The sequence below is a fragment of the Geospiza fortis genome, unplaced genomic scaffold (genome assembly GCF_000277835.1).
Source record: "Geospiza fortis unplaced genomic scaffold, GeoFor_1.0 scaffold195, whole genome shotgun sequence".
NCBI lineage: Eukaryota > Metazoa > Chordata > Aves > Passeriformes > Thraupidae > Geospiza > Geospiza fortis.
Genome location: NW_005054324.1, coordinates 2,716,005 through 2,732,088, shown reverse-complemented (window position 1 = coordinate 2,732,088; position 16,084 = coordinate 2,716,005). Strand labels below are relative to the sequence as shown.

The 16,084-nt window shown below is 36.8% G+C and overlaps 1 protein-coding gene across 1 annotated transcript in view; it reads right to left on the bottom strand.

Moving 5' to 3' along the window:
* Positions 1 to 16,084, bottom strand: part of KCND2 (potassium voltage-gated channel subfamily D member 2) — a 285,172-nt gene that overhangs the window by 147,348 nt on the left and 121,740 nt on the right.

Sequence of the window (16,084 nt, the reverse complement as noted above, 5' to 3'; positions counted from 1 at the left end):
TGGTTGCCATCAGTGAGCAAACACCCATCCAATTAATATAAGGGGCTTCCAAGCCCTGCTTGCTTATTGATGTCCAGGCTCTGAATTGCAATGAGGAGCCTGGAAGACTGTTAAAAATTTGAAAGGGATGTTTACAGCCCTATGATTCAGACTCCTTTTTCCCGAGAATAAAACAAGGCATTCTGTGGAGAGCAAAGCCATCAGAAAACACTTGAAATTTATTAAATAGTTTTCTACAGCTTATTCCTCCATCTCACTAATTGCTGCAGCTGCTGCTACAAAGGCATTTCAATTACAGCTGAAAGGAGAGGTGGCCTATGCAAATCTTACAGGAAAAAAAGACCCCTCTGACATTCATCTCTGGTGTGGTCCAACACATGAATATTTGTGTGGCTTCTTTCCACAGCCATTGCTGATTGACACTGGATATGGCACAAATGGAAGAACTCCCATTATCTTTAAGAAATATGATTTCAATTTTTGCTTTTTACATTATATAACTGCAGAGCTTCATTGTAGGAATGAGAGCTGTGAATCTTTTTCTTCTCTGTTACAATAAATTAAAACTCAAAGAAGAGAACCATATCCTTAATTCTAAGTGTCCCTTGAAAACAGAAATCAAAGTTGAATGTGAACAGGTTTGATCAATATCAGTTGAAGGAGATAAGATAGGTATTTGCAGCACAAGACCATGGTTATCCAAGAGTTGTCAAAAGATCAATTTTTCACAAATATTATGGAAAGAAAAAATACTGGGACCTTTCATTTACCTTTTCAGCTCCAAGGAGCAAAAAATCCGTGGCTTGCTGCTCCCAGATGAGTACCCTGGCAGCTGCCTTTTCTGCATTTTCCTCTGCAACAGAATCTTTGCATTTCATACCCTTCTGCAGGATAACCTCTGGGATGGAGGTATCAAACGGTTGAGATCCATCTTTGCCCTCTTTAAAGGTTCAGAGGCATAGGAAGGAGAAGTATATATCTTTTAAAGTCTGTTTTTAACATCTAGATTAAATCTTGTAACTTTTTTTACCGATTTCTTGATACAAATATCTGAAAATGGTCTCCTGTGTTTCGCGAAAACATTTTCAGACTTCTAAAAAACTTTCTATGCATTCTGTGAATAGGATAGAATTTTTGATAGACTTCTAGGAAATGTTGTCTTGATTCTAAACATTATTGTCATTTCACATCAAAATATTTCTCCTCTGCTCTTCTGCTCTGCTCTGCTCTCCTCTCCTGTCCTCTTCTCTTTCCTTGTCTTTAGTGCCTTCTTCTCCTTCTTAAAAATCACATCCCCCAAAAACCCAAAAGCAACACTTTTCCACACTTTTGATATGTCATCATTTATATTCCAGTCAAGAAAAAAAAATGGCAATTATTTGTCCATCTGCCAAGATCAAACACCTTTATCTCATTTTAAATCAGACTGTCACAGGAAAATAAAGATGTCTTTTTTCAGGAGTATGGCAGGTAGATTGTGAAGCACTGACATGCTGTATTGATCCTTCAACAGTACTAAGTAGAGAGAGATAATTTTGCTTGTTTTGAGATGAAATAGCAGAGCAAAATTAGTAAAGGAATCTGGTTTTTGATCTGGAATAATATAAGTATAACTTATTGCATAGCTATTTTTATTAGTCTGCTTTTCCTTCTTTCTATTTGTCATTTTACCACTTGGGAGATAATTTTAGGGGTATGTTAAAAACTTACATATAACTCAGAACTCACATGAAATCAGATAGTTACCAGGCATCTCTGGACAGCTGCAATACTCAACAAATTGATTTTGTCTGCATAAACGTCAAACCTGAAGTAACTTAGGGTGAATGGAAAGTCAATGACCTCTGTAGTACATGGGAATAGAATTTAGTTTTCTAACATTCCCAAAGCTATGTCATACTGTTGTTTGCCTGCTTTTTCTTCTATCATCCAGTTTCTTTTTTTTTTTTAATAGAATACAATAAGCCAAAAAACCCCAAACCAGCTACAGGTATCTATGTTTATGGAGATCAATATAAAAAACTGCTCTTGTGAAATTACAATAGCAGCAAAAAAGCTATAAAATATGATTGAATTTAGATATTGAGCTATGATTTATAAACATATTAAACATTAAACCTTTGCCCCACCTATGTTCATTAAATAAGACATTTTTGTATTCTGTGCACTTATTTGTAAGGGCCTCACCTTATTTTTGTACCATCTTATTTTATCCTTTGGCTATTTATATAGTATCTAGGGCTGCTTTATTTAATTTATTTTATTTTAAATCCATGAAGCAGTTTGTTGAACTATTTTCCATATATAAATTAAATCCTGTGTAAATAATGCCTGAGGTGGTGGGATCCATTCCTCACATCAGACAACTAATGAGATACCCTGAGTGAAAGAATGCCATTATCTTTCAGAAGCATTTGTATTGGACTCTTTTGCTTTTAAAAAACATGTACTTAAAAAAGGGAGAAATTATGATGTCTGATTTTACAGAAGCTGTTAACAGAACTGAAATAAAACATCTCCTACTGGTGCAATAATGAAACCACAATGTGATTAAATGTAGTTAAATGTATTTTAGCATGTAACACACATCTGATAAATTATTTGAAGATTAATAACCATGTCTTTTTTATAACAGTGGTATGACAGAAATGAAACACTGAGCTCCACAGTTGAAAGGTTATAATTCATTTACTTCTATGCTCTATACCTGCTCAACATCTAAAGAATTTACAGAGTGAAGTGCAGAATGGTTCAGCCAAATAAAGCCAAACAAAACTGTGAAGCATTCTTTAAACAAAGTGGTGTATTATCTCCTAAAATTTGTACACAGATAATTACAAAAGTTACAATACAATACATCAGATTTGGTACGGATCGAGTTCTGAATCTTGTGTGATCTGCAGCTGGGTCACAGTACAATGACTGTCTTTGGAAAAGGACTGCAGAATGATTGTACCTTAAAATAAAAATAGTGCAAATGATACCATTATATAGTATATCTTATTATAGGTAAAGCCCATTGTTTCATCCCAAATGTACTGATCACATATCAGGTTGGAAGGAACCTCAAGAAACATCTGGTTCAACCTTTCCTGGCAAAAGTATGGCCTTGAAAAGATGTCCCAGCACTCTGTAAAGCTGGATCTTGAAAATGTCCAATGTTGGGTAATCCACTACATCCAGCTATTACCATGTTCATGCCAGCTAAAGAAATTCTTGTATAAAAGTGTTCAGTAACACACAATAATGTACCTAATCATCTTGCAAAGCTAATTCATTATTATTATTTATCTTTCCTGATGCATTTACCTAATACACTGAACCCTTGCGCAATAGCAAACTCCCACTCCTTTGCTGAGGTGTTACTGCTTCACATTGGAGATCAGAAAATAAACTTGAGCATCTGGGTCTGTAACAGATATCTTGTGCTATTTATCTGTACTATAAAATCTCTAGTACATTTCTCAGGTATCAGAGCCTAAAGTCAGTATCAGATGTTAAGAAAGAACAATTATAAATACAATTAGAAATTGTGTTTGTTAAAGGTTAAAAGAGAGGATAAACAGCAAATTATTACCATTAAGTAGACTCTGAAGATACAGCATTTCACCAGTATACAAGCTTGCACAGTAAGTAGTTCATGAGTTGCTATGTCTAAAACACCAGTAGCTATTCAAGTGGTCAAATTAAAACAGGATGTGACAGTGCAGAGGTAGGATAGGATCTTTTTGGGGCCACTTCCCCATTCTGGTCCATGGTAACCACCCAACATAAAGGACACCACAGGCATGGTGTCAAGAGTCATGAAGTGTGGACTGGGGATCAATCCAGTAGCGGGGGATCAAGAATACCAAAGACCCTCAAGGCCCTCTGATCCATTTCTCGAAGGATCCAGGGAAATGAACATTGCATGCTAAGTCATTTGCATGAGAAATGAGAAAACTTGCTCCAGAGCAGGGAAAACTTCTTTTATTTCTATTACTATTAGAAGACGGGGGCAAAACACATATTGATTTCCATGCCAAGTGTGTAGCTTTGAGAGCTGTTTTGGATCCTTCTGGCTTTTGACATTCTTTTTGGCCATAAGCATCTACAAATCTTGGCTGTTCCCTTCTGTTTAGGAGGGGGATGCAACACCTGTACTGGTGTCATGAACAGGATGCTGCTGTGGTTGAGAGGGTGCGAGTGGGATGTGGTCACTCTATCCATGAATAATGGGTGGGAAATGGTAGGAAGTATCCCTTAACTGTTAAGGTTAGGAATAGGGAGGGATCTGAGCAGTGGTGAGTCATGGTGACCCAAGAAAGTCAGTGTTTTACTGCTACTCCGTTTTGGAGTGATTTAGAGAGCATGATGCCTGTGCAACATCACTGGGCATATAATGGACACATGGAAGTTCAATAGCAAAATGGGATCTTTATTTCTGTCTTTGCTGCTTTTTGCTTTACTCATAGAAGAATACATGTTTCTATGTCTGCTATGATGAATTCTTATTTTAAACACACTATTGCAAAAGACCTTTCCCTGAAGTTTCCTGTTGGTAAGGGAGGTTGCAGTTAAGGGCAAATTTCAGAGCCACTGTTTTACCGATTGTGACATCTTTATCTCCAAGGTGATACCTTTACAGAAGGTAAATTTCCAGCTGAGATTTCTGTATACTTTTTAAGAACCCTGTGGTCTTTTCTGTATTGAAGTAGCTTTTAAGGGACATGTGGGTTCCTTCTCTTCCTAACGGGATCCAAAACACTTTTTGCAACCTATTTTCCTAGGTGTTTTTTCTAGTTTCATTACTGACTATTAATGTTCTCAGGTTCAGCTTGTTGTATTCAAATACACTCACAGAGAATGTGAAATCAATGTTTCTTTGTAGAATTCCACTTTGGATGTCAAATATTCGACTATTTGCAACTTTTGGGCACTAAAGCTTTTTCTCCTTGATACCTGCAGAAGTACTAGAAACTGAATCAGCAACAAAGAAAGAATAAATTATTTCAGCAGCTAGTAAAGAATCAAGAGCATTGTCAGCAATGCTACAATAGTGCAATCTTCTTTGTTACAATATCATTATGCAAATTGACATAATAGCAGGATAATTTGTGAGAAATATAAGATTTCTGAGTCAAACAAAGAAGAACACTAAAGATCTTTAAAACTCTTAAAATATTACCTTATTCAGAATTAAATTCTGTGCTGAGTTTCTAACTGTGCACCTTGATAATAACCACTGGGATTATAGAATTGAAAAGCCACCCAGGAAGTAAGCCCTAATTTCTGATTTAATCCGATTTTTACAATAGCGCCTTATTTTTTTCAGTCACATGGTACTATGCTAAGATTAAAAAAAATTGCTGCATGTTCATGAGTTTAAAAGGCAAAGAGAAACTGTGAACATTTAGTCTTACATCCTGCCTAATATAATGACACAACTAATATAGATTATGTCTTGTTATAATTATTAGCATTTACAGTGGCCATTCTGGAAATAGATGCATTTTAAAAAATGAGAATCCCACTTCACTATTTCAAATTCTATCACATAAACTACATACTTTGCTAAGTCATTCTAAAGTTACTTCCTGGACTATTTGAATAAATGTCTGTGAAAAGTCATCTAGAAAACACCAAGTTAAAATAATAACTAGACAGGCTCCCTATGAACTCAACTCATGGCTGCATTTACAATTTGGTACCTTAAAGTCTTGATTGAAGTTAGATCTCCTGTGGCTTTACACCTTCACCAGCACAGTGAGAATCAAAAGACCTCTTAGGTTGATTTTGCATTTGCAAATTTTCAGATGAACTTCCAAACAACCCCCATAACTCACATGCCAAAAGGAGACAAAAGCAAACAAACAAAAAATCTAAACCTTAGGCAGTCTTACTTGGCATTTAAATTTATGAGTCCTCACTTCTCAGATCTAAGTAATCTCTTCTAGATTTTTCGACTGTACTGAAATACTCCCTGCTATCAAATTTCTTTTAATTTCTATGATCAAAGTATAAATTAATGGACTAAGACCCTTAATTCTCTTTCTGTGCATGTTTTCCATTAATTTAATTGCTCGTTTATAATTTCAGAGAAACTCATTAATTTTGAAATCCTTTCTGGAATTTTGGTGACAGATGAACTCAGTCCAATAGAAATGGTCTCAGTACCATGTACAAACATGCATTGTCAGTGTATTTTCTATTACAAAAAATCACATACACATATGTCATCTTTGTGTCTTCATCCTCATTTTCAATAAAAAATAGCATGAACACTCTTTGGAGAAAAGTTATATGGAAAAACACAGGCCCTAAATGTTGAACTAGTCTCTGTCTATTCTGGGGAATTCTATTGAGAAAAATTTGTACTCTTACAGCACCATCAAAATCATAACACTGATTAAAGGTGTGGGACCTTAAGCAAATAAACAAATCCACCAGTGCACAAATTCAATTTTGTGACAATGAAAACTTTCACATTAGCATCCTAAATGAAGCTTCCCCATTTTAGGCATGATATGAGTGATCATATGTATGTCTACTGCAAGCAAAAGATCCCCTATTGCATCTCTAAAACCTAACTGTTCACTTAAATGATTTCTTTCTGCTTCCCAGACCCAAAATTTAATGGGAAGGGTGAGATCCTTCCCACCTAAATCTATACATTTACTATATGGATGATATAGAACAGACCAAGCTATCTAAACTCCTTCCAGGTGGTGAGGGGAATATTATCCAGTGGTACAGTTGTGAATAATCCAGGACAGAGAGACTGGCAAAGAAATCCATTGCTGAGTACAATATTCTCTTGAACACAAGTAATATCTAAGCTAAATGTAAACATGCATGTTATGGATACCAAAATTGGTGCGATGCATTGTATCTACACTAAGAATCATTATGAAATTGGTGGGAGAAAGTAATCGAATCTCCTGGGGCTGGGATGGGAGAGATGAAGGGCACGAGGGTGGTGGGAATGTGTATTAAGGAGCTATGATGAAAGAGGAAATACTTATCAGTCTTCTCTATGCTTGAAAATGAAAATTCCCCTCAAAGCATCTCCAACATCCTAACTACCTGAGCTAGACAGACAATGAAGATAAAGTAGACAGATGTTGAAGCGACTTCAGGAGAAAAAATTGCAGATTGTGAATTCTTTTTCCTCTTTGACAGCTGGGTAACTTCCAAGAGGGTGAAAGGAAAGAGGTAAATATAAAGCATAATGGTAACCTCTCCTCAGGGCATAATAGATCATTATTGTAGTCAAGAATTCACAGCTGTGTAAGTGTGTGCAGAAGATGTGCAAGCTGAGCTGAAGATGGAAGGTTAAAACCAGCTTAATGAAGGAAGGCTATTATCTTGTCCATAAGAGTGCCCAGTTTATGTTTCTCTTGGTGACAACAGGACTTGATTTGACTCATTTGGGAGCAGCATTTCCCTGCATCAGAACAAATGCTTGCAAACTACATTTTCTGTCAAAGTATGGTATTCCAGTAATGGTTTGGTTTGGAAACAAAGTGTCAACACTTCTTGGCCCAATTTGATTGTCCATTTGCTCATCTGCCCAGGGAGCAGAGCAAGGGCTAGGGATCCTTGGTTGCCAGACTTCTGGCTGCAGCAAGGGCAGGATGCCCAGCATGCAAATATATGAAGGTTATCAGTAAAACTGTAAAACCAAACCCTTACACTTGCTTAATGTTTGTGTTTGTGTTGGAAATGGAGCTAAAGTCTTCCTAACAAGCATGATGGTTGACAAAAAGCATTGCTGCCAATTGTCAGAAGGCTAAAAGCACAAACATCCTGGTAATTAGAGGCTGATCAGCTGAGATGGCTAAGACTCTAATATTCTGAATTAACAGGGGATTGAATGGAATTTGACTAATTAGAATGTAAGCACTTTACTCAGAGAACACATGTCCACTAAAGTGGACATGGTTGAGATGTAGGGTTTCAAAATTATAGAGATAAGAAGACAAAAGCCTTGTTCTGATAAAACTGCAAGGGATATTTGCACTGAATCAAGACAAGGTTAAGAAGCAACTGCTTCCATGTAAGAAGATAAGTACCCTTTATTTGAATCAAACTGCATTAAAATGCAGCTTTTTATGCTACATTTGAATATTTACATGACATCCAGACTGGTGGCCAATGGATTCTTTGGAAAAACAAGAAGTTTTTTTCTTCTGTAAGAGTAAATTGAAAATTTTTCATCTTTAACAGCCCTGCAGCAAGTCATGTGTTGCAATTATAAAACAGTTCCTTAATTTATTGTCTGTGTATCTCTTCTTCTACTATGCTAGAATTTGGAAACCTAGAATATTAAACATAAATTAATGGTTGCACCTTTCAAGTTCTTTGAAACAAGCTGCTGTGAGGAGACCTGATCTAAGATATGCATACAAATTGTCATGAAGTCCCTCTTAGCCTGTCTCTGATAACTGCCAAGAATACAGGCTTAAGTAAAAGAACAGATACACAGTAAGAACAGCTTAGTGTTGAACATGAATAGTGTGTTCCTTCTGGTGCATCATTTCAGATTCCTGCAGTAAGTAACTGGAGTCACAAACTGCATCTAAAGCATTAATATCCAACCTAAGACATATTCTTCATGAATTTAATTATTGTTTCACCTTATGTGTCTGAATAATCTCCTAATCATACATACTGGATGAAAGCAACACTTTTTCTTTGATCAATATAGATCGGTTGCCCGATTTTCCCCAATTCCTCTAATGCCAGAAACTTCAAGAAATCTTTCTACCTCACCATTATGCCATTCACAATTTTCAAGATCACTATTGTGTCCCTTTTCCAAGATGAATAGCCACAATCTTTTCTCTTCGCCCATTCAAAATATTTTCCTAGGCTCTGATAAAACCCGTTGACCTCCCAAGTAGTTTTGTACTGCCCTCTGTATAGTAGGTCCCAGAACTTCTACAAAACTTTTCTGTGTCCAGCTCAAAATATCATGCTAAGTTAATGATATCTTTTATAAACTGCTCTAATGATTTCAAGTTAAATTATATGTCAATTTTTGTGTGACAATCTTTTGGAAATATATAGGTACTTGCATTATTCATAATAAAGATGTACTACAGCTATGTATTTCTTTTCAAATGCTACTTAAATACATGAATACATGTTGATACTTTGCTTTTGTTGACTTCTAATCACTGAGTTTTTATATTCTATATTCTAGTTCTATATTTTTAGAAATTTTTTCATGATGACTTTTCAGAGTGGCAAAAGTTAAAGCACTATACAATATAATTGTTCTTAGATGTTTAGGGTCAGTTCTGTTTATATCACTTTGCACTTATCATCACTTAATTGAATCTTTGTCTTTACTGTCTAGTCACTCAGTATTTTGGAATTCCTCTGCAATTCTTCAGTTGTAAATTTAGCTACCTTGGGTAGTTGAAAGTGTAAACACCTCCCTATTACTCTTTTGCCTTCTCAGTTTTTTCTGCTCATTTATTACTGTGTTAAATATCATGTCCTTATGGCACATACAGAAGAAAATCTATTTAAACCAGCCAAATTGTTAAAATCAAACAATAACCTGACAATCAAACAATAATTATTATTATTATTCATATTGCTATAATATTTTTAATTTTTGTGCAAATTTTCATTAAGAAAATAAAGAAAGCATTTCAGAATTTTTTCTGCCCTAAGATTTTTCTTCTGTTAATACTGGATATGACTTACACAGCTGTTTTCAGATCCTGCTGTCATATGCTTTCTAAAAAAATGCATATTCAGTATTATAAACAGAATTTCCTGGAGATTAAAGTCAAATCAACTGCATGAAAGAAGCAAGAGCTGTAGCTCTTTAAATTTTCCTAATATTCATAACACAATATTTAATATCCATTTACATGTCTGGTAACCAAATGATTTTTCCATTTTTATTAAGGATGAACACTTTTATCTCATAATATTTCCTATGTTCCGATATATAAATGTTGAATGAGTATGACAGGGATTATCATAAATTATTACTCAATCAGATATGACATCTATGAAAGGATACAGTATGGTTAATAAAATTTGTACTTGATTTTTTTTTTGTTTGTTTTTTAAAGTTTTCTGTTTCTGTCCCTACTTGTCCTTGACAAAAATTTCCCTTGCAGAAAGGTGCCTCTGTGCTTACCAAAGAAGGGAATTGAACTGTACGCTCAACGACTCTTGCTATCAAGATCTCTTCAGCTTGACAGCAAATACATAAAGGAGCTGGAGTATTCATGATTTTTCCACAATCATTTGTATAGTGGGAACTGCCAGCTCCTCGTCTATCAGCATGATTTCCTTGTCACCTGACAGAACTGAGGAATTATTTTCCTCGCAGCTTTAGATTTCCATATTCCAGGGCCAGTATGGCGAAATGTCAGGAGTAACTGCCATCCAAATACAATGCTTTTATTTCAAAACAACCCTTTTCAGCCATCCTTTACAAACATATTTTCCTGTCTTTCCTTATCCTGCCCGGAAAAAGCAGTTATAGCAGTTACTTTATGTAAGTAACTCTGACCACATAAAGAAGAGTAATTACCCAAACTATTGAGGGGATGTAATGTCTTCTTATTTTAGCTGTTTAAATACTGTTTGAAAGTGTAAGCAGCAGCAACAACAAAAGACACACAGTTTATTACCATTTTTACTTTTTTTTTTTTCAACTGTTGCAAATCCAAAGATACACTGCAGGATCTGGTTAAGTATGTGTCACCTCTAATCATTTCCTGGATGATTATTTCCTAATTCCTTTAGATTTCAACACTGATCATCATTTGTCTTAGCCTAATGTTTAACTGCTTACCAAATACACAGAGACAGTTGTAATTACACCATTCAGTCAAACTTTCAGTTTGTATGTGAAATAAGCATGGGGTTTTAAACTTCTACAAATTCATACTTGGATTTTGAAAGGGGAGATTATGCTTTCTAAATATAAAACATGTAGACAATATTGGGAAGAGTCAAAAGGGAGAAAGGTGATTTTGGTACTTTTAGAAATCACTATTTTAAGATACAATCTAGAAGTTTTAGTTGGACATTTTCTTCATTCATAGTATTGATAAACTTCCTAAAAACCTCACAAATTGTCAGATTGGGCAAGAAATGATAGTCACACTGTAAATTTAGGAGGGCCTGTATTAGTAAAGGAGGGCAATATTACAACAGATATTGTTAGCATTCTGGGACACCCAGTTTGTGCCCTAATTCAATGTATATGTTAGTTAAAGGACATAATTTCATAAGATAATTTCTTTGCCTATTAAAGATTCTCTTAGAGAATTCACCAATGGGATGTAAGCCTAGAATTTAAGTATCCTTTTCCAATATCTCCTTGAATCATAATTTGGAGGTTTCCCAGAGCCAAAACTCATTTGCTTTAAATGAAGACTTGTTGAGTTAATAAAAATGCTTTTTACTTTTGTATAGACTACCTGGTTCCTAAGTGCTTTCTAAGCTTTATAATATATACCTGTCTATGGGGATGGTACTTGAATATGCTGCTGCCCATCCTAATAAGAGTCACACCCTGAATTGGGAGCAGCTGAAGATCATTAGGAGACCAAATGTCAAACAAAGATAAGCATTGTCCTTAATGTGTGAGAAGAAAGATAGGAGGCTGCCATGTCTGCTCCAAGTAGAGATTCCTTAGGGTCCTATGGGGAATATGCAGAATGTCTTTTTCTTTCTCACATTTGTTCAATCCAGTGAGCCTCATGCTCTCAAAAGATGCAATAAATATATGTCTAAACAATCCTTCCTTAAAAAGAGAGGCATGCCCCATTTGTTCCTCATCTTTGTTTCCAGCTAAGAACATCACAGCCTTCACCAGGTTCCTCTTAATCTCTGCAGAAATGCATTCATCATAACATTCTTCACCTTTTCCTGTCCTTTGGGAGGGTGACTCCCCTGTCTCTACTTCCATGTGTGGATACCCAGAAACAATGGTATGTATGAAACACAGACATCACCTTGAAACAACCTACCTCATGGAGGTTCCAGCTCTTTTACTCTTAGAAAGGTAGAAAATCCTATTGTGCTCCATTGATGAAAAAATAAAAACCTTGTTCTGTCCTTCAGAGGTCAACCAGTGTGATGGATTGAGCAGAGTTTTAAAATCCAGCCCCATGCCAAAGGGAGGCTGGAGCTGCTCATCTGTTAGTGATGATTTTGGATATATTAGGCTGTAAAACTTCATCTAGTTGTCTGGCTGCCAATTGCTTAGTTAAACCACATTGCCCATAAACTCACTCAGGTAGTCTTCAGTTTTGTTCAACTGATAGCTCTCCATTTGCTTTCTTCACATGTATCAGAATTAAAAAGTATGTGTTTTGCTGTGTTTTGTTTACTTTCTGCTGGGCCTCCTATTTGGAGTTCATTAGCTCATCAGATTGAATTGAGAACCAAGACAGACTTCTCAGTTTATCATGGATTTTGTCTCCTCCGTGCAGTGTGACATTGTAGCCCATGTCGGGGGCTGCATAATCTGACACAGAACATTTTGCTAAAATTAGCACACCTGCTGGGCATTAACCACACAGAGTCAATTCAATAGTACTACATGGCTATAAGACACGACAGACTTTGGTCTAGGAATCTTATGGTGTTTATATATATGTGAAATCTTGTATTACATTTTCCAGATTCCAAAACCCAGGTTGAAATCTGATATCATAATATATGATACAGAAGTTTGGAAAGCAGTAGGGCTGCACTCTCATCTGACCAGCCAATTCTATTTCTCCTCTTCTGGATGTTCCTGGTTTTATAAGGTAATGTATCACAATGAGAGTGTCAACTGCATCACGTTACAGCTGTGCTAAATCCTTCTTTACACAAAGATGTCCATTATGGTGTCCTGATACTAGCAGGCTGAGTTATGAGCTGGACATGGAGTGTTGTGGAGTGCTGAAGCAATCTGGCAGCCAGCCAGGGACATGGTATAGCAGAGTGTGCTTGGTGGAGTGCAGCAGATGACAGCCCATTGCTGGAAATTGCAGTTCTCCTGTGCTGTGCCATTATGATAGGGTGAAATGACTTGGCAAGTGGTGGCTATGATTTTATGGTACAATTGAACTGCAGTATGAAGCAGGATAAAATTGCTTAACAGCTTTAGTTTGTCAGGATTTGACTTAAACTACTTTTTTCTAGTAATGAACTAGGTCAGAGTTGTGTGGTTCAGTACTCCAGGAATGTGGCCATTTTCTTCTTCAGTTATGAGTCTAGAGGTGCCTAGATATATTTAGTTTACTTTTGTTTGTTTTTAGTTTGAAGAATCTGCATTAATTTAGAGCAGTCATTATCATGGGACTGTCTAGCACATGATGTTATAGTTTAGGAGAAAGGATTTTACTGTTCATACAATTTCTATCTGTGTCTTCAGTGGGCTTTCTACATCTAATACTGACTCCTCCCTAGGTTATTGCTGTATGTATGGACATGTCCAAATGAAGCAGCTAGAATGAACTCCACTGATCATTTCATGCAAACACATCTTATTGGATCAATGTTGGCAATTCCTTTGATGAATTCCTGGAATTGCTGTTTGGGGTTAAACCATGACAACAGGGAAAAAAAATCTCACATGAATCCTAAGAGCTGTGGAAGAACAGCACTTTCATATGGTTCAGAGCCTCTTGCCCTTTTCTTTATTATACTATTTTGCAATTAAAAACTATTTATCCTGCTTATATGGAAGAAATATTTTCCTGAATGTAGATGAAGTTTAAGGAGATGATGTTTTGCAGGGTTTATGGTTGACATTTTTTAAGATTGTTTCTCTGTATGTTTGTTTTATTAAAAAGGATTTAAAGAAAGCCACTATAATAGACAATTATTTATATATTAGAGAATTCCCTAAAATGTGGAACCTGTCTGTATGCCATAATGCAGCATGGAACAAGAAATTAAATGTGAGAGAGCAATTATAGAAAGACAAACATTTTTTTCCAAGTAGGAGAGATTTAGTTCTTTAGTCACTAAAAGCAACATTATCATTCAGTACGTGTATTTTGGAGTTTTTCTGTCTAATATTCTCAATAACAAGTTGTCACTGAGTTCTTCAACAAATATCTCTTCAGTCTAACCCACAATAAAATATTTAACTAGTCTTGTCTAAAGATAGCAAAAGCATGGGCTATGCTACTAAGTTTCACATCTGAAAAGATATGAAAAGAGCATGTATTTCACAAGAAAACTTTAGACGCTATCATTTTTATTTGGTAAAGTTTCCATTAGATTTTCTCAAAACACCTGAAAATGCAGGAAAGCATAATTTATTTTTTTTTACTGTCCAAGTATCTGGCAAATGTTCTAGATTAGGAAGACTGCCAAAATACCCACATGCCATCATTATCTTCTCACTTTTTATCTCCTTCAGACATGAAAAAGCAATTTTCTTTCATCAGTGTCCTGATTGATGTCAGTAGAATATTTAATATAACAGAACGATGCAAAACTGTGCATCATCAAGATGCTACTCATATTTCAGCTGACATCTCCACACCAAATCCTGGCAATCTAATATACCCTTATATTTTAAAAAGATGACAGAAGCTTGAATCTTTAGCGTGAAGAAATAGCCCAACACTAATTTCACTCAGTCTGAGGAGAAAGAATGAAGGAAACAGAGGATGACCTTGTCCATGCTCACATGTATGACCAGTTTTATGATCCAAAGTATCAAAAATACACAGTGGTTTTATAACAGCATAAACATTAACATTTATGTAACAGACATCAAGAAATCACCTGGCAAAGACTGCTAATGTACTGCATCTGGAAACCAATCATGTTGAGAGATCATTTTCTCTCCTATCATTTTCTGTTCTTTCACAGAACCCTGAAGAAAAATCCAAGTAAAGTGGTTAAAAGTCAGCTGACAAAGTAAGACTGACTGATGTCATCTATCTGGAGTTCAGCCTTCAACATGGTTCCACATGACATCCTTATCTCCAGATTGGGGAGACAGGGATTTGAAGGATGGACTACTCAGTGGATAAGGAATGTGCTGGATGGATGCAGCCAGAGATTTGTGGCCAATGGCTATATATCCAGATGGAGGCCAGTCGTTAGTGGTGTCCCTCAGGGCCATTCTTGGGAATGGAGCTCTTAAATATCTTTATTAATCACAATGAGATTGAGGGCAAGATCAGCAAGTTTGCAGATTACATGAAGCTGAGCGGTGCAATTGACAAAACAGAAGGATGGCATGCCATCCAGAGGAACATGGACACACTTGAGAAGAGGGCCTACAAGAACCTGATGACAAGTGATGTACTCATGTCAATCCCAGACACGAGTACAGACTGGGAGAAGAATTCAATGAGAGCAGCCCTGCAGAGAAGGACTTCGGGGTTTTTGTGGATGAAAAGCTGGACAAGAAGAAGTTAAGTTGTAGCTGCTCCCTCCATTGAAGGGTTCAAGGCCAGAGTGGATGGGGTCCTGAGCAACCTGGTCTAGTAGGAGTCATCCCTGCCCATGATGCTCGTGGTGGTGGGGGGAGTAGGAACTAACTGATCTTTAAGGTCTCCTCTGAGCCAAGCCTTCCTATGATTCTATAAAATGTCAACATTAAAGTTTAATGTTTTTATTGATGGCATGGATGAAGGTATTGATGACATTGGATGAAGGTATTCCATCAGTAAATTTGCAGATGACACTAAGCTGGGATCATGTGTCGATCTGTTGGAAGGGGGAAGGGCTCTGCAGAGAGACCTGGACCAGCGGCATGGATGGGCAGAGTGCAATGAGATGAAGTTTAATTAGTCCAAGTGCCAAGTCCTGCATTTTGGCCACAATAACCCCCTGCAATGTTATAGGCTGGGGATGGTGTGGCTGGACAGTGCCCCGGCAGAAAGGGACCTGGGGGTGCTGGTGACAGCCGGCTGAACATGAGCCAGCAGTGTGCCTTGGTGGCCAAGGAGGCCAAGGGCATCCTGGCCTGTGTCAGGAATAGTGTGGCCAGCCAGAGCAGGGAGGTCATTTTTCCCCTGTACTTGGCACTGGTGCGGCCACACCTTGAGTGCTGTGTCCAGTTCTGGCCCCTCAGTTTGGGAAGGACCTTGAGATGCTGGAGTGT